Here is a 24,800-nt window from a genome sequence, read left to right on the forward strand (position 1 = left end):
TAGATATTTTCATGCTCCTCATAGTGTTGCAAAAAATTGGAAGGAAGGAGAAGGGGATGACCATAGAAGGTGGAATTTAATATTATAAAGTATTGAACAATTGAATTTGTATGGCTAATGAATAATGGAACAGAATTTTTTATCTTTTATTAATGTGAATAAAGGAGATAATAAAAACATCAACCAAACTATATTATGGCCCATTGGTATAATCCATTCTGATAGTTCAGTAAATACTAGCAAAACTCCCTCCTCCCTGTTCTGTTTAATTTAAAATTGAAAGGAAACAATTCTGTGGCAAAAAAAAAAAAAAATGCATGAAATTTGTTCCCTAAATGAAACTGGACAGAAAATCAGTATGTCCTTCAGAGATAGCAGTGAATTAATATTTCCTAGAATGAGTCTAAATAAGGCAAAGTTTTCTTTCCAGCACTAAATAAACACATTTCATTACATATTTGTTTGCAGATTTAAGAAGCTTGCACATTATTTTGGACATTGTGTAAATCTTTTTTTAACAGGGGAAGACATATTTCTCAAATATGAGCATCTGTTTCTCTTTGTGCAGGTAAAAAGAGTTCCAAAAATATGAAAGGAAAAAATGGCCCAAAGTAGTGGAATAAAAATAATATGTATTATCTGAATTTTGTGATGGAATGTATACTTCTAGCAAAATGATTTCCCTGTTGTGGAATTTATTCTGGATTTTGAATTCTCTGGCTGAAATAAACACACACACACACACAAACACACACACACACACACGTGTGTGTGTGTGTGTGTGTGGTGTTGTAGCCCCACAAGTTTATCAATGCCAGCCTATATATTAATCTCAGTTTCATTGGAGAGTTTCAGTACTGATAAATAAGCATAACTTTGTTGCATCAATGTGTTGGGGCTAAGTTTCACAACTGGTTTGGTTTGTCAAAAGGAATGTGTATTTACCAAACCAGCTTTAACTCATAGATCCTATGGGATATGCATGAGATCCAGAAGCAGAGGGGGAAAAATACCCGATCAATACTTTTATGCTTCCTCTTTAATTGCTTCTGAGGAATCTCTTTTGAGTCTTGTTGTAACTTCATCTCCATGTGGATGCAACTTTCTTGACCATTTGCCATTGTGTAAGGATAGGTGGAAATGACCTTGGGAGACAAAAGGAAGCCTAGACAAAATTATGCAAAGATATCTCAGTCCCCAGATGAAAAAGGGGCATGGGAACTATCTCAGAAAGGACTCTTCCTAGTTTCCTATAAAGTACAAGTAAAGAAGGGGAGAAGGGTATGCAGACTTGCAAAACTGATGTCACCCCTTTAAGGCAGTACAGAAAAGAAGGACAAGCCATGAGTTAAAAGTTTGCTTTATTCTAAGTTTACAGTAACAAAATCTTTAGATCAAGCTCTAATGATAAAAAATGGGCTGTTTTTAAATGAACTTATTTTGCCTCTAGTCTCTCACAGAACCCTGGGATTCCATGGAGCTAAATTTGAAAAACCTTGTTCTAATTTATCAGTATATCTAATATACTGTGCTAAAATAATATGTGCTAAATATGTGCTAAAATTTCACTTTTAATTTCAAAAATGATTTCTCTCCTATGAAAGCAGCTTAAAATCTATATTGTCTCTCCATCATCCAATCCTCTTCCTGGTCTGAAAAGGCCTTCCCTTGTGAGTTAATTGAGGCAAAGGAAACCTGGGAGTCTGAAGACTATTGAAGGCAATATTGTACAAGGAAAAGCTGTGTGTGTGTGTGTGTGTGTGTGTGTGTGAAAAGAGAGAACAACCCAAACTATGTGGCACAGCATTAAGTACTGGCAGTTCTCTACAGATCCAGTTCTAGATATCAGTTCTAAGATAGAAATATTTCAGTTAACAGTCATTTCTCCTCCTCCTTCCCACTTCTCAACTTCCTTCCTTCCTTCCTTCCTTCCTTCCTTCCTTCCTTCCTTCCTTCCTTCCTTCCTTCCTTCCTTCCTCTCTTCCTCCCTTCCTTCCTCCCTCTCTCCCTTCCTTCCTTCCTGTCCTCCTGGATTAAAAAAAACACAAAAGAAAAATGAAAACAAAAAGAAGAGAGAAAAAGGATTTCCAAGCTATATATAACTGAGTAAAATTTCAAAGCAATAATAGTATTGCATATAAAAGTGATCCAACTCATTATTAAAATCAAGTCAAGGTTAAAAAATTAACAAAAGTAGCCAGGATAATAAGGTTCCTGTCAGAATAAACAATTAGCAAGAGTTTCTAACTTTTTTTTTTTAAAAAAAACCTCTCCTTATTAACGAGCCAGGCGAGAGCTAATATATTAAATACCCTATGTTAAGAGAAATTCAAACTTCAAATGTGGTATGAGACTATATGTAGAATTATAGTCAGTTGTTGGTCATTATTTAGCCTCCTTCTCTTTCAGTGGCAAACGCAGCTGAATTCAGTGGTAATTAAGATGTGCATAAGAGGATATTTGCCTGAAAAGGAACAAAGTATTTGTTAACTGTCATTGCACAACAGAAGCTAAATGGGAGGATTAATTCTCTTTGTTTTCTGCTGTTCCTCTTAATTGAGATAATTGAGATCCCTAAGTTTTGGAATATATAGATGCACGCACATGAACACACAAACATAATTTCTCTAAATCAAAACTGCCAGTGATTTGTTGGCCAGGAAAGATTGTCTTTTTTAATTAAAAATGTTAATTTTTACCACATGGTGCCATTCTAGTATAAATACCAAGCTTTCAAAATCAGCCTTTAGTATTACTATTTGATATGAAGAGGTTAACTCTAGTCCATGGGTTCTTGATGCTTATCATTTCAGTCACTTCATGAAAAAGAAGGTCTTTTGCTGGTTACATATTTTTTTATGGGAGTTAATTGTTATATTTAAAAATGCTTAGGAAGAGGTACTTTAGACCAGGGATGTCAAACTGCTGGCCTGCCGGTCGGATGCATCATAGCAAAACCACACCCACCCAGTTGAAAAAAATGCTTTGACTATGAAAGCTTTGTTCCTGAGATCTGTAAAAATTTAGAGACAGTTTGTCCACAAAAATGCAGAAGACTGCTCTCTAAAAAAGAAAATGGCAGGATGAAGGAGAAGCTTTGTGTGTATGTTCTTATACAATATTGGTTGTTTATTCTAGCATTTAGAAAATGGGGGTTTAATTCAGTGGGATTCAATTCTAGGTCAACTATGTATAAAACAGCATAGTAGGTTTCAATTAATCTAAGAATCAAATCTATGTCTCCTTCTACAGTGGTAGAACCATTCTCAAGTATTAGTGAATTTAAAGATTTTCTTAAATATAGTCATCGGTTGTCAAGGTTTACTTAGTTTGCAATTGATTATAATGGGCTTTGATTATCATTTACAAATACAGGAAAGAATTATGAATTATGCAAAGCTGTCTGTAAAACAATATCTTCCTTCCTCCCTTCCTTCCTTCCTTCCTTCCTTCCTTCCTTCCTTCCTTCCTTCCTTCCTTCCTTCCTTCCTTCCTTCCTCCTGCCCTCCCTTCCTTCCTCCCTCCCTCCTTCCCTCCCTTCCATTATATTACATCTAATTATTGGAAATAAAGGTGGAGGTGATCCAGGCACCTAAAGTGCTGAACTATTTAAACGTCAAATCTACTTAATGGGACACTTAATGCACCACTGTGTATCTGCTGTTTTCTGGTGTAATACACATATCATGAATGTAATAAATCATTGTGCTGTTGCTGATGGGTTATAAATGCTCACTATGCCATGGCAAACAATTGTTTCTTGCATGGAACTGATGGCTGCTATTACCTGACAGATTACCTCAGACTTTTTTAAAAGAGAGTCGAAGGAGCAAATAATATCATAAAGAAGTGTCTGTGCTGAACTGATAGATACGTTTTTAATTATAAATCAAATTTTAATTTAGTTGCTCGGTGTACTCAAGCAGAACTTATGAAATTTAATATATAAAATATTCATATGTGTAATAATTGAGTTTGTAATGTTGGTGAGTCCCATTGCTCAGGGATGCAAAGATTTTCCCCATTCATAATTTAAAGTTTTATAATCCGCACCAAAGCAGTTAGGAACTACAACAGCTTTTCCCAACTTCTCAAGTTTCTCAGGTATGCTGGGAAATTAACTTCTTACTTCTTACTCTCAGTCAAATCCTACCATTCATCATTGTATGTTATCTAACTACTTTGCATGTAGAATTAATTGGTATAGAGATGGATACTGTAAGGGATCTTGTCTCTGGATGGTAATCATCCATTATTTAGCAAGTGAAGCTGTTAAATCTAATATCATTATAGATATCAAGTATTCTTTCTCCCTTATGTTCTGGTAGCAAATAAGTGCATGATGTTTTTGGGGGGGGGACACAATGAATGGAAATTTAAAGCATCTTTCTCCAATATGGCCTTTTCCAGGTTTGTGTATCTGCATTTCCCAGGCTTTCTCTGAAGCCTGGGAATTCTAAGAATTGTATTCTCATCATATATGGAGGGCACCATATTGCGAAAGTTGTTTAGACTATGCATTGCTACCTGCTCACCCTTCTATTGTATCGTTAGAGGTCATACAAGTGAAAGAAATATTATCAGTTGTTACCTTTTTTCAGTCTCTTGAAAAAAGATAATAGTGTATGATCTACTTGCTGTTCCAATGTGGTCAGAGTTAACATATAGTTCTGCCATAAGTTTCTTTCATTGATAGTCTCATTGTGTCAAGCTGACCAATTTTAAGAATTGAATTGTTATATCTTCTTAAACAATGATGTGACACAGATATAGTTGAAGTTTTATTATAAACGGACTAGAGGCCAATTAAGGTAATGACTCAATTCTTACTGGCTATTAAGAATCCTCTCTCTATAAGAATCCTCTCTCTATAAAAGTCCTCTTTATATAAATAGTTTCAAAAACCATGAATCATATTCCTGCATTTTCTTTAAACTAATCCAATTCTATATTTATATTCCTTATCCCCTCCTTCTTAGGTTACTGTAGAATTTCTATTTTTTCATGTTTTTTCCCCCTTGAACTAGATGAGGTCCGGAAATTAGTCTGAGGAATATCTTCCCTTCCCAATGCCATTTCACTTGCTCTGTAGATTTCGTGTGTGTAAACAGAAGCTTAAAAAATAAAATAATGATAATTTAGATATGAAGCATGGTAAGTGTAAGGACTTGCCTCTATTAGTTCTCCCAAGAAAATACAACTCTGGAAACTTGCATTGTTTCAAAAGGAACTTTTGTTGAGAGTTAATGACAGCAGGAGAGTAAGGCAGGATCTAAAGTTTTCCCACACTAAATGTTACATTAAAAGTGCCCTTTCAACACCCTTCCCCAATGCCTGACCAGTTGGTTTGATTTAGCCAATCCATAGGTGTTAAATTGTTGTGGGAAACCAGTTACAAGGCTCCATTCTCAAGGCTGTCAGTTCCTCTGCAGCTCCATCCTATACAACTGGAGATAAGGCAGATGACTGCAGGCACATTCCTCCCTCCTTTCACAAGCCAAGAAAAGTACTTCAAAAGAGGATAGAACAAAGCAAAAAAATTGTAGATCCCCTGAACTGTCCCCCTCCTTCTTGGCACAAACCTCCCCCTCCCATCAGAATGACAGCACCCAAAATGAAGTGAAATGAAAATGCATGGAAAAAACATTGAGGGTCTGACATGCTGCCCCCCCCAAAATGAGAGCATATCCATATGGAGAAGAGAAAATAATAGGGATAAAAGAGAAAATATCAACTAGTCAAGTTTGTCAGGATAACGTGCATGAAGACCTTGAGCAATCTAGAGCCCTAATGTGCTTCTTATGTACTCACTCATTCTGAGACTGGGGAAAGTCCTTCCAGGCCACTAACTACTGGGTTGCCCCATGATGCTTTCATGAATTTAGGATTTCCTTAATCTCAAAATGCTGGTCACCCTCAGCCATGATGGATTGTGGTGGTAGGACGGTCACCAGGCTTAATGGCAAACTTATTTCAGATTTCAGTAAACTGCAATGGAATACAGGATGGATCTGCCTCAATGTTTTGGGGAGTTCCAATTCACTGTGACTGGGTTGATGATGAGTTTGATAGGGAAGGGTCCCACGAATTTTGGCCCTAACTTCTTTATAGGCTGTAGGGATTGCAGGAACCTGGTACAAAGATATATATTGAAAGGCTTAGGTTCTATCTTTTTCTTATCTGCTTGAGCTTTATATGCTGCTCTAGCTTCATCTAAGGCTTTTCTGACTACAGGCCACATATTTTGCAACTGCCTAATCCATTTCTTAAGGGAAGGTATGGTTGGTTTGTTGGTAGGCATCAGGTTGAAGCTCTGCCCCATGCCAACTTGGAAAGTATGCTTTGAATTTTCTTTTTTTAAAAAAAAAAATATTTTATTGATTTTTTACAATAACAATCTTTAGTGCTTGGTAAACAACGTGTTGTCTGGGTTTATATATTTAACAACAATCAATAATAGTTAATTTCTATGATTCCATAATCAACATGCTAGTTAGTGATACATTTCCTTGATACATTTCCTTGATCTTCTCTTCTTCTAATAATATTTTCCTTTTGCCAACATTGAGTAAGTACAATTCTTAATATTTTCGATACATACAAAGTTGAATGAAAACATTTTCCTAATGTTTATACAAATAACATCAACATCAGTGTACAACACCTTTTCTAATCAGCTTATGTTTCAGTTGTATTTACGAAGAGTTATTAATTATTAACCAGCCAACATTTGCAGTCCAAAATGTTCAATCATCTTAAGAGCAATTCAAGAGCTTCCTGCATAGAAGACTAGCCAAAAGTCAAGGTTTTTCTTTCTCTGCAAAATTTTTGAGCCTAAAGATTATAGCTCAGTGAGTGTTTATAATCCAAGAAGGTCAACAATTTTTACAGTTCTCAGTCTGTAGTAGATAGCCCAATGTATTTTCTCTCCTCTGTTCTCAGCTGTTTTCTGTTTAGCTGAGAATCACTAAGGATCAAAGGGACAAGTTGTTATCTATTTCTGGGCATCTTGCCAGTTTCTGAGCCAAACCAGCTATAATTTTATACCGTAATCCACCACTAGATGTCAGTAGCTATACATTTTCCAACTTTTAAAACAGAAAATTATTTTCTTGTAAATTCATCAATACTCTTTCAAAGGGAAGATCTTAACAATTTCCACAATTTTCAGGTTTACCCAGACTATAGCTTTATATTAAATTCCATTTCAATATGTTTCTGTTTCTCATAAAAAATTAAAGCCGCTTCCATCTATGGTGGGAGAATTTTTGCTTCTTGGGGAACTTTTTCAGGAAATCAGTTGCAAGATAGAAGAGATATTCTCACCCAGTTTCCAACACACTATTCATGGTCTGTTCTGGTTGGTGCTTTTGGACTTCGGCTGCCGGTAGCTTGGGCTAGTCACTTAGGTGCAGCTAGCCTTTCTCCTGTTGGTTTGGAGGGCTTTTCCTGGATAAAATGGGTCAATCATCTTTCCATGATGGGCCCTCCTTCTTCGTCATCTCTCTGGGGCAACTTTAGACCCATTTAGGTTCCCCTGGCAGGATGAATTCAGCCGTGGGGCGCGGAGCCCCACAATCCCTCAGCCATGTCGCTACAATGCAAAATCAGAAGTCCAGTATGTTTTGAATTTTCAACATTCATATTGATGTTGCTCTAATTTTCTGCAGATATTACTAACAGTAGTCTGATTTCAATGCACCCATATAAAGAAGCAGTACTCAAATTTACTGAGAATGTTTGATGTAGATTGATGGTGACCTAGAAATTTATATGACTGAAGAAATGATTTGCATAATGAAAACTCAAAAACATTCTCTTTGACTTTAAAAACAGTCACACAGTTGTTAATTGTTTCATCAAATAGGATGCCATTTAGGATCAACTGAAACAGAATTCAGTCCTCATGTTAATTGCCTTTCAATTCTGTAACACCTCTTTTGAAAATAATAGCTCAGTACACGTCTTTTTAACAAGGAGAATCTATAATCAACTAGATTTTCTGAAAAGGATGGGTTTTCCTTCCTTAAAAGAGACAGGGGACAGTGACCCTCCTGGTATTTCCAATTTATAATTTCCATAGAATTTCCATGACCTTGCTAGCTATGGACAGTAGGTCAGTAGATCAGTGAGTGGTAAATACAGTCTTTGGAATGATGAAGGTCAGACTGGGAGCTGGTAGATACTTATTTACGCAATTTATATACTTCTCCACTCTAGAGACTTGGATAACATAAAAATTATAAATATCCTAAGAATAATCAATGCAGAATGACATATCAAAGACTTTAACCTAGATAGAAAACGGAGTTTATTTTCTAACACTTGTATCAAGGTCTCCTCACCAACATCTATCTAGTCTGTCCTTTCCAATGCCACAGTCTTGGCCATCAGTCAATCTGCTCTTCAAATGTCAAATTTCAGATCCTGCTTACTCCTACTTGATTCACACAGCACAAACACAACCCTTCAGCTGTCACCAATCTCCTCTACAGCCTAAGAACTGAGCAGTATTTGATATATATACTTTCATTTGCTCTCAGTTGTCTAAGTTAGGCACAAAGCTTCTTGGTGTCTCTGTGTTATTTTGCATGGTGCTAGCAAGTAAGAGAAAAAATCTTGAAACTATTTTGCCATTCTGTTCCAATCAGGATATTTTCCCTGCCATAATTGGATTATATTTTCTTGCTTACAACCAAAATATGTCATTGGCTTCCATTCCTACCTGCATCAGATTTAGAATGATAGGTTTGCCAGATTTCCATGTTTACTTTATCTTCTGTAACTGTGGCTTCTCAAAGTTTCATCCCCTCCCTTATTTCTTGGCTCAGGGAAGCAGATTAACAAAGTTTATAAACTTCTGAGTTAAAAGAATATTATCACTAACATCCTCCCACTGAGAAATACTTTATGAAGAAATTTCCACTTGGGAATCCTGATAAAATTCAGGCCTCTTTGTCACTGTCACTATTCATGCCTTTCCAAATTTGCTTGATATTCCCAATAACGCTACTGGATTTCTTATAAATAAAGCCAAACATTATATAATTACTTCTGTCTGTAGTGGAAAGTACTGTGGAAAGTTAATGGGCAGATTATAAATGTACATCTAAGTATAAAAGAGCCTAAGAACTAAACAAGAAATGCAGACAGCTGCTGCAAAGATTCTGGATGATTAAAGTAAAGCAAATATATTGTCTGTTTTAATAGATGTAAACTTCCTAGTGCAGGGGTAGGCAACCCAAAACACTCAAAGAGCCACTTGGACCCGTTTCCCACCAAAAACAAAACACTGGGAGCCGCAAAACCCTTTTGATATCTAAAATGAAGATAACACTGCATATATCCTTTTTTACCTTTATTATAGGTGTGTGTATGTGTATGTGTGTGTGTGTGTGTGTGTGTGTATGTGTATACACACACACACACACACATACAGACACACACACACATATACACATTAAAAATAAAAGTAAAAATATGACTCTTGGGAATATCCATACTATTAAAACAATGATCGCCAAGAGAATGCTTTAAGAGAATAAAATTACATACACACACAGGTAAAAAAAGGATATATGCAGTGTTATCTTCATTTTAGATGTCAAAAGGGTCTCTCTCTCCCTCCCTCTCTATCTGCCCTTGGTCTGCCACTCCTCTTCCCCCACTCTCTCTCTCCCTCTCTCTCTCTTTCTCTCTCTTTCTTTCTCCCCCCCCCCCTCCTATCTGCTGCTCACCTGGCAAGCTTCAAGCTGTTGTCCAACAACCTCCGGGGTAAGCAACCTCGTCTCTTTTATGACTCATGGACTTCAACTCCCAGAATTCCTGAGTCAGCCTAGCTGGGCTAGCTAGCTCTCTCCTGCCCTTCCTGCTTCCTGCTTCCTTCAGAGACACAGCAACGGGAGGAGCTCCACCCAGAAAGCTTTTCAGCTCCTCAGAGAACACTGTGAGTGCACTCTCTTTTACACATACACACACACACACACACACACACACACAAAACACACACACACCCAGACACAGAGAGAGAGAGAGAGAGAGAAGCAGGGAAGTGCAATTGCCTCTCACTGTCTCTGTCTCTCTCTGCAAAGGCAGAGGAGGCTGGGAGCCACAGGGGAAGGCTCAAAGAGCCGCATGCGGCTCCGGAGCCACAGGTTGCCGACCTGTGCCCTAGTGTATTAAAATAGTGGCTTATTTTATGCAATGTAGTCCAAATGGGCTCTTCGAGGGTCTGACATGTATTTTCAATGTCGCTATGCAAGTTATCTACTAGTGACATTTTTTTTCTTCTTTAAGGTAAAATTAGAGTACTATTCCCAGTATATCACAACCTATAGATTTCAGATATAACTTATTGGTTGATCAGGCTGGCTAGGAATTCTTGGACCATAGTAGAGAGCATCAGGCTGAGCTAGTTTTTCAAAGTAGATGGGAAAAGTGCTACTTTTATAAGCTTCCCCCATTTTGTACAAAATCAGAAATGAATCAATAACAGGATCAACTCTGAAAAAGAATATATGAAAAGAGAAACCTGGAAACAGGTGATTGTACAGTAAGATTCTTAGCTGCCTGAGTATTGGATCCTACTGTAGGACAACTGTAAAAATCAAGTGTAGGCCATTATTTCACTTAATTCTGCCATATTCTTTTGAGATGCTACGTGTCATTTAGTATGCATTTGTAGGCAAAAGACTATACCCATCTATCTTTATGGGTGCCAAATGAAGAAACAGACTTCAGAATTCCCATGAAACAGGAATGGCTAATGGGAAGCCTTCCCAATGAGCTAGAATCTACATGATAGGAATTGCCATTTAACATCTTGCAGGATTTTATAACACTCTTTGCTTTTGAATAAAGACAACCCACTATTCATCTAATTTAAGATGATTTTCAAATCTCACATGGAAGATTAGTCAGAGAATGCCTATCACATTTTAATGTTATTTTAAAAGTGAATTATTTCACATAAATATATTAAGTAATATTTAAAGCCAAACTAGACAACTTTCTGCCCAGCTATGTGACACCATCTACCTGACCTTGACTGATCTCAAAAAGCAGGGATGGACCAGGTTACGTTTGTATGGGATATATTCATACAACACTGGAAAATCAAAATAGCAATCTCCAAGATTGATCACTGAAAGAAAAGTGGATGTGGATTTCCATAAATTCACAAAGAGCAAGAGTTTACCTTAGGCAAAATTACTGTGTGGGTGTAGATTGTGCAAATTTTTCAATGTGTGAGATGAGTGCTTTTGCATTACCCTTATAGAATCCTAGCTCAGACAGATTCATGACAGACAGATAGATTGATGGTTATATCCAATAATAATCTGTACATAGAAATGTTCAAGTCTCATTTCCTTCAAGATAAAAAGGTATAAAGCTGGGTATTTTAAATTTGCTATGAAAATAATGGCTCTGCTTCTTCATTATTGAAATAAAGGGCTTTCAAGGACTTTTCAATTCTGTAACTAAAAACTAAAAAAAAAAGGGGGGGGGATTCAGAGATAGAAATTCAGCTTCAAAAAAAACCTAAACACTTTGAGAGGGTAATGATAATGGGCAAAAATATACATTTCTCTTATATTGTTTTACTCGCCTTGATTTCAGTAAATGCAGATCACTGTTTGCAAGAAGTCCCCCTTTGAGAGAAAGCTTTGTATGAAAATATCAAGGACAACTTAAGAGAATATGTCTCAGGAGAAACATCACAATAAAGAAAAAGCTGGATTAAAGGGAGAGGTATATTTGGAAGCATCTGTTGAGAGAGAGTAACTGAGTCACAGGATAAAAGGCCAGAAGATAAAAACAATTTCTTGAGATCTTCTCCACCATCCCTTTTTTTGCTGGCATACTGTCTTCATTCAACATAAAACAAAACAAAAAAAAAATCTAGGCTTTCCAGAATGCATATGCTAAAACATGTACTTCCATATGAAACTTTATTTAAAATATTTCTCTTTACTTTTCTAAAACATTCAGTGACAGTTTTGAACATAGTCTGTTCCTTTCCAGCTAAAATTAACAGGACATTCTTTATTTTATTTCCCCTTTTCCTTTATCTCTTTTTTTTTTTTGATCTTAACATAAAGCTATCAATCCTCCTTTCTTTCCCTGGTACAAAGAAATTGACAACTTGTACCTAATTAATTTAAAACTTGCTTAGAAAATTTCACATTGTAGGTCTATCTGTGGTGAGCATTGCCAGCATTGCCTGACATCAAAATTCCCAAGATTTCAGATGGAAACTTTCTGGGGACCCTACTTGTTAATGGTGGGAATTGAACCTGGGATTCTTCGCATGCATAGCATATGCTCCATCATTGAGCTATTCCCAATGAAAAATTGCAGTGCATGTGAAATTAATAGAAAAAAACTGGAGGAAAATAGTAAGTCAGAAACCAGAACATGATTTGAACATAATGTTGAAATTCCAGGTTCAACCGTGTCTTCATGTTTCCAAATAAGGCTGGAAAAAAATTGTTTGAAGCTCTTGATGTTCTGCCAAGACATCTAGGCAATTCCGGGCTGTAAGAGGACCTTAATATTTTCCTTTGCTATTTATTTGTTTTTTAATATTAAGTGTAAGTGCAGACACAATATGTTATTATTCCTAAGTTTTTCTTCCCCTAACCTTATCCTCACCCCTAAGTGTGGGGTGTTGTTCTGTTTTCTTTTAGGGATAAACAATATTCCTAACTATAGTAAACTATATTTACCGATGTATCTCAAACAAATTTATTTATTTACTTATGTTGTTTTTATGGTTTTATTGTGCTTGGTTGATGGCAGTTTACAGTAATAAAATTTGGAAACAAAGCATAATAAAACCATAAAAACAACATCAAATATCTATTTATCTATCTACCATTCAGTAATCAATAATGTTATCAGATAGGTGCTTATTGATTACTGAATGGTATTGGAATTCCAAAATGCTGCAGCATAGTTCAGGTTTTACTGTTTTACAAAAAAAAAAAGAAAAAAGCAAAGCCTCCACAAATTTCACTTTTCAGATACCTAGCGCCCCTAATCAGGATGTTTCATGCTGGAGAAGGTAGTTTTACAGATACTAGGCTCCAAGACAAGTAGAGCTGTCAAGGGTAGAACAATCTTTTGAACTGTGCCTCCAGCATAATGGAAGCCAAGGAAGTCATTGCAGCTAAATACCTCTTTAGAAGGGGCGTTGGTCTTACCTGAATGCCTTTTCTCAGTACGGAGATGGAGAATCCACCAATGGGTTTTCTCTGTCTACCTGCTCTTGAGACCAAGTAGCCAAATTGACACGCCCCCTCTTGGGACCCATTCTTAACGAGGGCGAAGTGGCTGAAGGTTGGCGAGGTATTGGCTCTCAGTTCCCTAAAAAAACAGCCTAATAGAATATGACTCTAGTAGCATGTGTATGGCTCCACTCTGCACCAATTGCAATTTCCAAGTAATCCTTGAAGGTTGCCCCATCTATATCTTAGAGATGTTGACATAAGATATCATTGCCAAATCCTTTTGTTCTAGATAAGACCATAATTGGCACATCACTTCAAGCTGGATGAGGACCTTTGCTCACTCAATAGTAATTGGGAGTCTAGGAGAACAATCAAATCTCAAACCTGCTCTTTTATGGGGATTCCACTACCTTGAATGTAATCACTAGAGCAGGCAGAATCCTTTCCTCCAATGCTACATCTATTGCAGGACCCTAACCTGGGAATATAGATCTTTAAGAGGTCAGTTTCTTTATCCTTTCCCATTCAGGTCTTAGGAATAAGCAGAATTATATTTTGGCTTTGAAAATTTCATGATACAATTAGCTATTTAGTAGTTTTCAGATATCTAATTTCTCACATTTTGAATAAAATGAATGACATCATGAGGGAGTTCACTCCCTTGGGATATTTTCTGATTGAGAAGTATGGATAATTAGAATAGCCAGTTTGTAAAAAAAAAATTAATTAAACATTGGCATAAAATTAACAAGCAAATAGAGAAACTCAAAGATGATGAAGAAAGGATACTCTACACTTTCATCAACTTTCCAATTGAGATTGCGTATCCTGGATCCAAGCAACATCTGTTTGGGATAATAATAGGAACTGTTCCTCCAGCACATACTATTGGTTGTGAATTTGTGGCTCACTTATATTACAATAAAGTAAACGCAAAAGTATTCAGACTAGTGAAAGGGCTATATGATGAAATGCTTTGCACTGACATAATACAAACTCTCCTGTACATATGGTATGATGTCTTTCACATATAGAATAATAGTGGAACTTTGGACTTTACTACTACAAGGCGTGGTCCTGGCCATTGGCTTCAAAAAGGGTTGGACCAGCTCATGGAAGTTATGGGGATCGATGGCTATTGCCTCAATGGCAGTGTGACTGCCTCTGAAGGCTGTCATTTAAGACACTGTTGAAGTTCCCTATTCCCTGTCACTGTGAGAACTGCTTGCTGGACTATATGGGTGAGGGGTTCACTGTAGGCTTTTAAGAAGAGACTGGACAACCATTTATCTGAAATGGTATAGGATCTCCTGCTCGAGCAGGGGATTGGACTAAAATACCTGCACGGTCCCTTCCAACTCTGCTATTCTATGTTCTAATACTGTATTATGCTGTTATACACTATCATAGCACAATGCTGCTTTTGTCATTTTGACTAAAGTTCTAGGTTCAACAGATGTCTCTGAATTAGCCAGCATTTAATAGTAATAGTAGTAAAGTTGGAAGGGACCTTGGAGGTCATCTAGTCCAACCCCCTGCTCAAGCAGGAAACCCTACACCATTTCGGACAAATGGCTGTCCAGTCTCTTCTTAAAAACTTCCAGTGTTGGAGCATTTACTGCTTCTGGAGGCCAGCTGTTCCACTGATTAATTGTTCTCACTGTCAGGAAGTTTCTCCTTAGTTCTAGGTTGCTTCTCTCCTTGATTAGTTTCCACCCGTTGCTTCTTGTCCTGCCTTCAGGTGCTTTGGAAAATAGCTTAATTCCCTCTTCTTTATGGCAGCCCCTAAGATATTGGAATACTGCTATCATGTCCCCCCTTGTCCTTCTCTTTGTTAAACTAGACATACCCAATTCTAGCAACTGTTCCTTATATGTTTTAGCCTCCAGTCCCCTAATCATCTTTGTTGCTCTTCTCTGTACTCTTTCTAGAGTTTCAACATCTTTTTAACATTGTGGTGACCAAAACTGGATGCAGTATTCCAAGCTTCTCTGCTTATGAAATGTGTTACTTCCTCTGCAAAATGTAAACTTCTGTCTGCCTTTTTCACAAACTAACTTAATTGTTCAAAGGTCTTCTTTCTTGAAAGTGGGGCTGCATACTAATATGAGTGGCTTAAGATAATTTTTTTTACACAACTTGTTTATCGCTTCTTAAGCCATCATTTTATGAAAATATCTTCAATTTGAATCCCTAGATTTGGGCTTGATAGCAATTGTTTTTCAAAATCCAGGTATGGAAATTTTTAATTAAAATAGCATTACTAATTAAAATAGTAATATATACAACAGCGAAGAAAACATATCTAACTGTATGCAAGGCAAACAAACCACAAATGAAATCAAAACAAGGCCTAGTCCAATAAAATATATCTAATTGTAAAAAAAAGTATCTAATTGCAAAAATCACAAATATATAAGGAATTTATTTAATTACTAGGAATTGGTACTATACTGTGGCTACAAAAGGCCCATTAGAATTCTCCCAAGATTTAGGCAGGAAATATAATACAATGTTTATGCAGTCCAGTCATTGATCTTATTAATAACCTAAACAGATCACTTTTTCCATATTTACTTACAATCAGCTACTCATCTAAATTCTTTCTGCCCTTCTACAGGCTGTTGCAGTTTATTAGTAGAACACAAGACAAAATAATTTTTTCTCAGCATGATTCTATTGTAGTAGATTTTTGAAATACAGTGGTACCTCGGTGTACATTGTTAATTAGTTCCAGGAGGTACATTGGGTACCAAAAGTGATGAGTACCAAATAAAGTATCCCCATAAGGAATAATGCAGTGAGTCACAAGGCAGCCAACACCAACAAGTTCTAGCTTGTGGGTTTAGTACCAAACAAACAATGAGTATCAGGACAAAATTTTTGCATCAAAATGCATTGAATACCAAATCTGATGAGATTCAAAGCAGTACCAAGGTACCACTGTAGTCTGTCCAGGAACTGAAGACCTGCTTTAATGATTCCATTGCTGACAGAGTCATTCTTATCTTCCTTTTCTATAGGGTTTGTATATTTGTTTTTATAATATTTACCTTTTGATGTGGATTTTTATATCTGTTGTTTTATTTAATTGTTATATGCTCCCCAAAATGTTTTTTGTGAGTTGGGCAACTATACACATTTGATTAATGATTTTTTTAATGCTCTAAATCTCTTTTACTAGTTGCCACCAAGAATGTGGAAGTGGAGCTGTATAAAGTGCTGAAAAAAATTAATATGGATAGCTGAAATCTCTAGCGAATGGGAGGCTACTGAAGGTAGTGTACCATGGATACTTTAATACAGTTTTTTCAAGCTTAGTAACTTTAAGACACCTAGACTTCAACTTACAGAATTCCCCAGCCAGCATCCTCAGCTAGCAGGAACAACACAATGAAAATCATATTTGTTGGAAATAGTAATGGAAGATAAAGTAGGAATCACTGGGGAAATAACATTCAGTAGGGAAATAGCATCTGTGATAATAAACAGTGTTGAAGGAATAGAAACAAAAACTCAAAAAAAGAATTCATAGAGCATTCAGTGATGTCCAGCAGCATCTATATTAAGCAATGAAAATGTCAAAATGATCCATGCTTCGTCATGTTATTAATGTAGATTGCAAGTTTATATAATGATGTCTGGCAAAGTACACAATGTCATTTGCCCTTATTGTCCCCCATGTAGTTATTCAAATAAAAAGCAATGGGAAATGGCAGCAATGTGTGCATGTGTGTGTGTATATATGTGTTTGTGTATGTGTATACACACAGACAGACAGACACACATGCACATACACTAATCACTGAAAAGGATTATTCAATAAAGAAATACCATTTAGGCAGAACTAGAAGAGCATCTAAGAATAATATGAACATTATTTTATGGAACAGAACAAGGTCCATATATGTTTTGCAGAAGCTCCTTTCTTTGCTTTAAAAAAAAAAAAGAATGAATGCTGGGCAGGGAACATGATAGCTATTGGTACATATACTTTAAGAATTAGAAGTAGGAGAGAGGAGTACTGAAAAAATAAATAAATCAATCAGTTCCTTAAGAAAGACTGATGAGGCAGAAAGCAGTAGTTTTAGGTTAGAGAGAATTCTGATGAAAACATTTGTCAGCCACAATCTTCGTATTGGAAATTTGGAAGGGCAGAAGCCTGAAATTTAAATGAGAGTCTTGCAACATAACTCTCAGATATGTCTACACTGCAGTAGGCAATCAAATGTTTTGTTTGGGACTTTATTCTTGTCTGCAATGAAGATTCTATCGAGTTGAGCTGTGTCAGGAAATCTTCTGCCAAATCCAGCTAAGAGCTAAATTAAGGCTCCAGGGTTGAGGTTGGAGGTTGGGAAAAAAAGAGCAAGGAAGAATAAGAGAAAGTGGGATAAGAAGCCATTGTGTGCATAAAAGCAAATGATAGATCAGGAAAAGAGGAAACAAGGAGGACAAGTACATGGTGTACCTTGTCACATGATCTTCTTAACGAATGGGGTTAGAGCCTCCAGAAATTCACAGAAGGAAGGTAGGTAACTCCTATCCAATAGTGTCTCATCACTGCTTATGGCTGTGTCAACTCAATGCATTCCTGAATTCTGCAATGAAATTCAGACCACTTCACGGGATAGTCACTGGTATTATGCTCTTTTTCTGGGTCTAGGCTTAGGTGATCAGACTAAGAGGATTGTTTTTATGAAATTCAACTCAGTGCAGATTGCTCCATGATCTTGGGATCTCTGTTTCTGGGATCCAAAGAGGCAAGCTATTGAAGCAGCCATCTATAGTTCATGGAAAACTCAGCAACTTCTTTGGCCTATAATTACAAGTCTACAAGTCAAGAAGCCCCTTCCCACTGTGCAATCATTCTCATGAGGAACAAAGAGATCTACTAGGTCTATTGAGATCTAACATCAGATGGTTCAAAAGATTACCTTGAGCAAAATTTCTAGGAAGAGAAATCTTTAGAGCTAACTGCAATTTTCCTTTGATTAAATTCAATTAGAAATAGACAAGAGATGAAAACATTCTTTTCTTCTCATTCTAGATCAGGGGTGTCAAATTCACAATATCATGTGACGTGTCGCAACGTATCATGACTTTTTCCCCATTGCCGGCAATGGGGTGGCCGCGTTTTCGCCATGACGCATCCGGCCCATAGGCTGGCAGTTTGACACCCCTGTTTTCCAACATAACGAATGGAGAATCTACAGATGGGTTGATCGTGCCCTTTGCCAAACCTCTCTTCCTCCAGCTAGGAATCCCCAGTCACGACTTAGTCTTAGCCCAGGCAGTGTAGCGGTCGCCATTTTGAGTGCTGCTTTTATTGTTCCTGAGTGGAGGGGAGACCCTCCCTTCCAGCAAGGGCTGTTTGGACTCAAATAGAGTCAATTTTGGCAGAATTCAGTCAGCATTTATTAATTCGGACATAACGACAGAGCAGGAGGTCGCTTACTAGTGGCTGCCATTTTGAAAGCCTTACAAACACTCTCTGGCCATTCAGAAGGCCAGAATTAAGGAGCGACATTCCAGGCTCTTTGGCAGCTTGCAGATACCAAGGCTATTACAATTTGAGGCAACAAAAACAGCCTCCTTCACTGTGTCTGGACACAATTTCCAAAGACTTCAGGGCGTGACTGAGTGCCCACTTTAATTGCTGCAGCACCTCTTCCCACCAGCGATTTTGCTGCTTATAAGTCTGCTGGCTAGCCCATTAAGTTGGTCTTGCCGCCACTAACAGGATTATCAGTGTGCTGGCTACCACATTAAGTTGGTCTTGCTGCCGCTAACAGGATTGTGAGTGTGCTGGCTATCCCATTAAGTTGGTTGTGCCACCACCACTTCTAACCACAACTTGGCTCCTTGCTACTGGGATCACCTCTCTGTTACAAACACTTTGAAATTGCCATTTCTGTGATATCTCTGATTTTGCAATGGCAGATAAAACCACAGAAGCTCAAGATGCCTCCAGCAGTTCCTCCAGGCACAAGAAATCCAGATCAGCCAAGCAGGAGGCTACTGGGAAACTCAAATCCAGAGCTATCTCTGGCAAAAGGTCTTCCAAAGCTGCTGAGAAGGAAGCAAGCAGGAGGCACCAGGCATTGGAAAAACAATTCTCCAAAGGCAAAAAAAAAATGATGCAAAGGTTGGTCAGATTACTTCTGGAAGCATAGGTTTTTGGCCCTCAACAAGCTGCTTCAAGCTCTGCTGCTCCAAGTGCCTGGTCTCCAGAAGGGGAAACAAGTCAATTCATATTTCCCATGGCAGAACAGGTGGAGATGGTTCCCCATTCCAGTGAGGGGCTTGGCCTTTATATCCCTACTCCTCCAGGTACAGCTAGACCTCTGGGCCCAGAGGCCACATTCACTCCTACAGTGGCAGGGCTTCACCCTTCAGAGGCTCAGGAGACAGAACTATCAGAACGAATGCAGCTTCTGATTTCTCAGGCTATTGCCCAAGGTGTAGCTTTGAACCTATACCAGAGAGCTCAACCTGAATCGACAGCATCAGGGATCTCATCTCACAGCAATGTATCATATCTCTCCCAGACGGAAGCAGCCGTATATCAAGGGCCAGTTTCCCCCTCCAATTCATAGGGGATGACGTTCATAGGGGATGACGAACAGAGAGAGCAGGGGATGTCAGAAGATGAGGACTTATCTCCTGATCCCTCTCCTTTCATAGGGCTGCTTAATCTGGTCCTCTTTAAATCCTTACTTCACAAGGCCAGGAGCACTGCTTAATTTGGTCCTGAAGGTGTCCCTCAAGCTGAACCTTCCACCAGCCAGGGACCTACTAGTAAGGTCTTTTCAGAACCAACATTTACCCAACAGGACATTCCCTGTCCTCCCCTTTTCCTCAATGTGGTCCAAAGACAGTGGGGAACACCAGGTACTTTTCTATCCCGGGGGGGGGGGGAAATGATAAAAAGTTATTTAACATGGCTTCAGCACTGTCAGAGGTACTAGCAGTCGCCACTGTAAATGAGCCCTTAGCACCATTGGTTTCCTTCTTCACTGTGTCTGGAGATATAGAGGAGGTTCTGAAGTCAGAATATAAGAAAGCGGAGCTTAATTTCCCCAGGACCCACCAAGCCTCAGCATGGGTGGTAAGGGCAGCTACAACAAATTCCTTTTTCGCCAGAATTTCACTCCTCTGGCTTCACCAATTGCAGGCTAGGGTCCCACCAGAAGAGATACGGATGCACCAAGATTTAAACAAATTAGTGGCTACATCAGAATACATGGTTGACTCATCATTGCACATGGCCAGATTTTCCTCCCAGGCATTAGTATCTAATGTTACCTCTCACAGACTTCTGTGGCTCAGACAGTGGTGAGTGGATGCCAAGTCCAAGTGTTGGTTGGCCTCAGCCAACATGGGATGCCAGTTATTTGGAGAGGCACTAAACCCTTATCTGATTGAGAACAAGGATAAGCATAAGGTCATGTCCCATCTTATTAGGAGAGAAGACAGGAGAGCTACCCCTTATGCCCGCAAGCAGTCATTTTCGCTCAACCAACACAGGGTCAGAATTCACCCATTTCTCCCATCCTTATCCTCCCAGACCAAACATTGATTTGACAGATCTGATAACAGGGACAGATCCAGACAGCAATTTCAGGCCAAATGGCTCTTTCAAGGTGTGGGGGACCATCTTTTCAGAATGTCCAAGTGACACCAAAGGTACCTCTCCCATAGGGGGCAGATTGGCTCTCTTTGCACACAAATGGGAAAACACCACTACATATCTCTGGGTCTTCAACACCATCAAACTTGGCCTGACTCTAGAGTTCAACTCCACACACACCCCCGAGGCATTTCGTCTCTTGCCCATCATCCAAAAATCTGGTCAGAAGAAGCCTCATGAAAGAGGCCATTTGACATCTCCTGGGGATCCAGGCCATAGAACCGATACTGGCAGGGCAGAAGAACGGGGTTTTTATTCCATTCTGTTCACCATTCTGAAGACCTCGGGAGGTGGAGAGCAATCCTAGATTTAAAGAAATTAAATATCCATTTGACATACAAGAAGTTCAAGATGCAAACGCTCCAATCCATATTAGCAGGCAGGGAGGACCTCCTGATGTCCATTGACCTGACAGAGGTCTACCTACACATTCCCAACCTTCCCGGACACTGGAAATTCCTCAGTTTATGCTATGCAGGCCACCATTTTCAGTACAGAGCTCTACCATTCAGCCTGTCATCAGCCCCCAGAGCATTCACAAAGCTCCTGGTGGCACTGGCCATGCAACTGAGGACCATTCCGGTGCATGTCCAGTGTTATCTGGACAACATCCTCATTCAATCCTCAGTCCAATTGGCTCAGTCAGAACTGGAATTATACATCAAGACCCTCCAGGACAACAGGTTTTCAGTAATTTTTCAGAAAAGCCAGATAGTTCCCTCCACCTGCCTCCTTCACCTGGGCACGGTGATAGATACAAGGAAGTGCAAGGTTTACCTGTCTCAGGAACGTTGAGACAATATCCAATCCCTAGTCACCCAGATTCAAAGGGAGCAAGTAGCCACCCTAGCAATCCTTTCTCAACTGCTAAGAAAGATGGTTTCCTGCATAGCAGTAGTTCCTTGGGCTCAGCTCCACTGCAGAACCCTCCAATGGTTCTTGCTCCCGTTCCAGAGACTAGGCACCAGTTCCTCCAACCACAAAGTACAGATCCCATCACAGACTCTGAAATCCCTACAGTGGTGGGTCTCCCCAGCATTGGCCAGGGGAACCTTATTCAAGGAGCCCAACCACCTCATAATAACATTGGATGCCAGCTTGTTTGGCTGGGGAGCACACCTGCAATTCCAGATGGCCCAAGGTCAATGGTCCTGGACAGATCTGAAGCACAACATAAACTGGTTGGAGTTCAGAGCTATACATCTGGCTCTATGACACTTTCGCAACACAGTGGCAAGTCACCACGTTCTAGTCCTCACGGACAATGTGGCGGCGAAAGCCCATATCGACAGGCAAGGGGGTACCCACTCCAGGTCCCTCATGGCCAAGGCTCAATTATTAGGAACATGGGCAGAGACCAACCTCTTGTCCCTCAAGGTAGAGCACATCTTGGGAGAGATGAACCAGCAAGTGGATTTCTTGAGTAGGGCCACAGTGGACCACTCCAAGTGGTGCTTTGACCCAGATCTCTTCAGGGACATATCGGAAAGATTTGGTCATCCAATGCTGGATTTGTTTGCTAGCCCGGAAAATTCCCAGCTCCTGAGATTCTTTTCCCGCTTCCCGTCTTCAGGGGCAGAAAGGGTAGATGCCCTCCACAGCCCATGGCCCAGAGAGCTCCTATATGCATTCCGTCCTCTCCCTCTGATCCAGGCAGTAATCCAGAAGATATTGCAGGAACAGGCAGAGGTAATACTCATTGCTCACCACTGGCCAAGACGGCCATGGTATGCTGACCTCGTAGGTCTCTCGCTCTCTCTCTGTGGAGGATACCCCAAGATCAAATCTCAGCCAGGGGTTTCTACAACACCCAGAGCTTCAGTGGCTCCAGCTAACTGCCTGGCATTTGAAAGGAGAGGTCTAACAAAAGAGACCTACTCATCAGACGTGATTGCCATGATTCAGGCTTCAAGACGGCCTGCAATTAATAGAATCTATGGTTCCACATGGAAGAATTTCTGTAACTGGTGTGGGAGACAGCAATTAGATCCAGCTACAATTCCTATTCCAATAATTTTGGATTATTTACTGGAGGGACTTAAGAAGAGTTTAGCACCCAATACAATCCATAGACAAGTTGCTGCCCTGTCCATGGTGCTCACATATGACAACTCAGAGCCCTTGGCTCAACACCCCATGGTACGTTTCTTTGTCAGGAAAGCAATCAACAGCAAACTGCCCATAGTTCACAGATATCCCTCTTGGGACTGTCCAAGGTCTTACAGGCTCTCACTTCTGCTTCATTTTAGCCCATCAGAGCCTCCACTCTATGGTTCTTGATGCTCAAGGTCACCTTCCTAGTAGCCGTCACATCGGCTAGGCACATCTCGGAATTGGCAGCACTCTCAATTAAAGATGACTTATGTATTTTTCATAATGACAGGGTGGTCCTACACTTAGACCCCTCCTTCATCCCCCAAATCAACTCATTGTCTCACAGGGTGCAGGAGCTTGTAATGCCAGATTTTTGTCCTGACCCGTCCCATGATTTGGAATGTAAATGGCATACCTTGGACGTTGGTAGAGCCTTGTGTTGCTATATTAAGTGAACTGCCTCTTTTTGCAAATCTGAAGCTCTATTCATTTCATTTCACCCCTCTTCAATGGGTCAGAAGGTGACTGCCTCTACTATAGGCAGATGGATTAGGGCTTACATAGTAGGGGCATACCAGATGCACTCCTTGCCAGTTCCAAGATGAATCACTGCACACTCCACTCACAGTGCGGCAACTTCAGCGGTGTGGGTGACACAGGCGTCAATCAAAGAGATGTGCAAGGAGGCAACCTGGTCGTCTCCTTCCCCATTTGTGAGGCATTATAAGTTGGATAAGTTCGCCTCAGCAGACTCTTCATTTGGCAGGAGAGTTCTCCAAAGGGTAGTAACAGATAATGGGACACAGGCCCAGACTTCTTCCCACCCATAGGGACAGGGAGGCTTTGGTATGTCCCATCTGTGGATTCTCCATTTGTCATGCTGGAGAAGGGACGTTGTCTTACCTGAACGCCTTTTCTCAGCATGATGATGGAGAATCCACTCCCCCTTGGGTCCATCCGGTCCTGTGTCAGGGGAATTTGAGCCACCACCTTGTAAAATCATCAACTTCGTCATGACTGGGGATTCCTAGCTGGAGAAAGAGAGGCATGGCAAAGGTTGATTGACTTAGTCTCTAGGGCAGAAGGGCAAGACCAACCCATCTGTGGATTCTCCATCATCATGCTGAGAAAAGGCTTTCAGGTAAGACAACGCCCCTTCTAGATAACCTAAAATTGGTTTTTAATGTGTTTTGCAGGGGGTCTAATTGTACACTCTGCCCCTGCCAACACCTCCTTAAAGAAACTGTCTTTTCTTTAGTTAGCATAATAGTTACAGTATTTTCCCTGGAAAATAGATATTTCAGATAAAAATAATCTGGGTATAGCAAATATTTTTAAATGGGTTTGGGCATTCTGTTAGTGCCTCACATTCAAACACATATTTTCATGGGATCTCATAGTTAACCATATGAGGCTAGGAAAAGATTGGTTTCTTTAAAGGAGAAGTATATGGTGTACATCCATGCCCTCTTCAAAACAATATTTCTGCTTTGTGTCCATTTTCTTTTCAAACATTATTAACATTACCATGGATTAATTCTGTGTCTTCCCAAACACCTACTATCTAACAAAGGCTGATCTTCCCTTATAAACTTAAAATTTGGGATTTCAGCTGTGAGATCTGGCAGGATAATCTGAAGTGGAGTGAATTTCAGTAGCCATATTATATTTCCAAGCTAAAACATGGCTTGGAAATATAATATAACTATAAAAGGATTGTATATAAATAGCTATGTAATATGTTTTAAAACCGATGATGTTTCTACAGTATGATAATACAAAAC

The 24,800-nt window shown here is 39.3% G+C and overlaps 1 protein-coding gene across 9 annotated transcripts in view; it reads left to right on the forward strand.

Moving 5' to 3' along the window:
* Positions 1 to 24,800, forward strand: part of CDH12 (cadherin 12) — a 779,090-nt gene that overhangs the window by 361,318 nt on the left and 392,972 nt on the right. Inside the window, exons 1-2 of one of the 9 annotated variants that reach the window (XM_039346748.1) lie at positions 9,909 to 9,946; positions 16,417 to 16,510. The exons of 6 other annotated variants lie outside the window; for them this stretch is intronic. The gene's annotated coding sequence lies outside the window, so the exon portion shown is untranslated. Of the gene's footprint in view, positions 1 to 9,908; positions 9,947 to 11,584; positions 11,752 to 16,416; positions 16,511 to 24,800 lie in introns of those variants that run through there. 2 more of the 9 variants (XM_039346749.1, XM_039346743.1) reach the window with 2 other exon arrangements.

Source organism: Crotalus tigris, unplaced genomic scaffold, assembly GCF_016545835.1.
Source record: "Crotalus tigris isolate CLP2741 ecotype Arizona unplaced genomic scaffold, ASM1654583v1 scf7180000018018.2415403412:4055106, whole genome shotgun sequence".
NCBI lineage: Eukaryota > Metazoa > Chordata > Lepidosauria > Squamata > Viperidae > Crotalus > Crotalus tigris.